Source organism: Mastomys coucha, chromosome X (genome assembly GCF_008632895.1).
Source record: "Mastomys coucha isolate ucsf_1 chromosome X, UCSF_Mcou_1, whole genome shotgun sequence".
Taxonomy (NCBI): domain Eukaryota; kingdom Metazoa; phylum Chordata; class Mammalia; order Rodentia; family Muridae; genus Mastomys; species Mastomys coucha.
The window spans coordinates 2,494,518-2,496,980 of record NC_045030.1 but is presented as its reverse complement, the minus strand read 5'-3'; the positions used below and the strand labels follow the sequence as shown (position 1 = coordinate 2,496,980).

Here is a 2,463-nt window from a genome sequence, read left to right as displayed (position 1 = left end):
GAAATCTGCAATGGATGGGAATGGGGAGGTGAGGGGCATCTCTAGGAAGAGACAGAGACCTGGGATAAGGAAGATGCCCAAGAATCAATGGGGGTGACCTTAGCTGTGACTCACAACACTGAGGATATGGAACCTGAAAAGGCCACCTTCTATAGCCAGGCAGGAACCCCAGTGGGTCGACAGAGACACCAACCCACCCACAAAACGTTCGACCCAAAATGTATCCTGTCTGCAAGAAATGCACAGACAGGGAATGGAGCAGAGACTGAGGGAATGGCTAACCAATAACCGGCCCAACTTAAGACCCATCACACAGGCAAGCACCAATCCCTTACACTAGACTCTGAGAGGTTCCATCCAGAAGCTGACTCAGACAGACATAGATATCCACTGCCAAACAGTAGATGAAGCTTGGGTACTCCTATAGAATAATAGGAGGAAGGATTGCAGCCCCTAAAGGGACAGGAACTCCACAGGAAGACCAACAGAAGTCCACTAGCCTGGACCCTTGGGGCTCCCAGAGACTGAACCACCAACCAAAGAACACACACAGGCTGGACCTAGGCCTCCCCACACATATGTAGTAGATGTGCAGCTTGGTCTTCATGTGGGTCCCAAACAACTGGAGCAGGGGCTCTCTCAAAAGCTGTTGCCTGTATGGGAGATATGTTGTTCTAGCTGGGCTGCCTTGTCTGGCCTCAGTGGGAGAGGAAGCACCTAGTCTTACAGAGACTTGAACTGCCAGGGTGGGGAGATACCCAGGGGGCCCTCACGCCCCTCAGAGGAGAAGGTGAGGGAGAGGAATTGTGGGAGAGAGTGACTGGGAGGGGTGCAGTGAGCAAGATGTAAAGTAAATAAATAAAATAATAATAAAAAAATAGAAACTTAAAAAAATGCCTCCAGGGGGGAGCGAGGAACATGATGAGATTTGGAAGGTAAATAAACATGTCTGGTAGAGTTGAAACTCGCAAGATTCTAAAAAAGGCCCCTCTTTAGTGTTGAGAAACAGTGAACCGCTGGAGAAGGGACTCTCAGGAGTCTAGCTCTGAAGAGGAGATCTCTCACGTGTTGATCTGCCTGCAAGTTGTACAAAGAGAGTCCATGAGTCCATGGGGGAGGAGCTTTTTGGTGGAATGGCTGCTTGTGAGCCATGCTTGCTCATCTGAATCACCCCTCACCTAGACTTCTGTTATTAAGCCTAATAAAACACATTGGTTTAAAAAAAATAGCGTGTGCTCCCACCGCGGGGCACCACAGAGTAGTATGTTTCCTGTGGCGCTCTTGGAACAGTTGAGATACAGAGCTAGCCTAGATGCCTGTTGACAGATGAATGAAGAAAAATAATGTGGTCCATACATAGTGGAGCTGAGTTATTTCCAACCATGAAGAAGAATGAAATCACGTCATTTGCAGGAACTAAAGGTCACTATTCTAAATAAAATAAGCTAGACATCACATATTATCTCTCATATACAGAATGTACATTTAATTTATTTTAAAGATTTATTTATTTATTTATTTATTCACACTGTCCCTCTCTTCAGACACACCAGAAGAGGGCTTCAGATCCCGTGATGGTTGTGGTTACCATGCAGTTGCTGGGAATTGAACTCAGGATCTACCAGAGAGTAGTCAGTGCTCTTAACTGCTGAGCCATTTCTCCAGCCTGTAGATTTATATTTTATGTATGTGTACACATGGCATTTATCTTCCAAGCTCACTCTTTCTGTGTGTGTGTGTGTGTGTGTGTGTTCACCTATGTGCAAGTGCATATGCAAGCCAGAGTTGACATGAGGGGGTCTTAGGAAAAATATTGTCTCAGGACCCAAAGACCAAGTTCTCAGCACAAAGGAGATGTATTTGCTGCAGAGAGACAATGGACGAGGAGTAAGAGAGAAAGACAGGAGGTAGAGGATGAAGGAGAAGGGAAAGGGAGGGCTGGAGAGATGGCTCAGCAGGTAAGAGCACCAACTGCTCAAGAGTTCAAATCCCAGCAACCACATGGTGGCTCACAACCACCCCCAATGACATCTGACACCCTCTTCTGGTGTATCTGAAGACAGCTACAGTGTACTTATTTATAATAATAAATAAATCTTTGGACGGGAGCTAGCAAGGTCAACCAGAGCAAGCAGGGGGGTCTACTGGAACGAGCAGAGGTCCTAAAAAGCCAATTCCCAACAACCAGATGAAGGCTCACAACTATCTGTACAGCTACAGTGTATGCTCATATACATTAAATAAATAAATAAATCTTAAAAAAAAAAAGAAGGGAAAGGAAACAAGGGAGAAAGAGGAGGGACATTTGTCCTGGGGGACAAAGGATAGAGAGGTGTTGGAGACAGATGTGGCACATAAAAAAATGACAATTTATAAAGGTACAAGGGGAAACCCATGTTAGGATGAGGAGTTTAATTTTGATTGGGCATGTTAATTAGGTGAGCCAAGGGGACACCTGATTGC

General features: G+C 45.6%; 1 pseudogene; it reads right to left on the bottom strand.

Annotated features, from left to right (window-relative positions):
* Nucleotides 1-1,061: 1,061 nt before the first annotated feature.
* The window catches only part of LOC116090953, a 3,720-nt pseudogene continuing 2,318 nt past the window's right edge, over nucleotides 1,062-2,463 (bottom strand).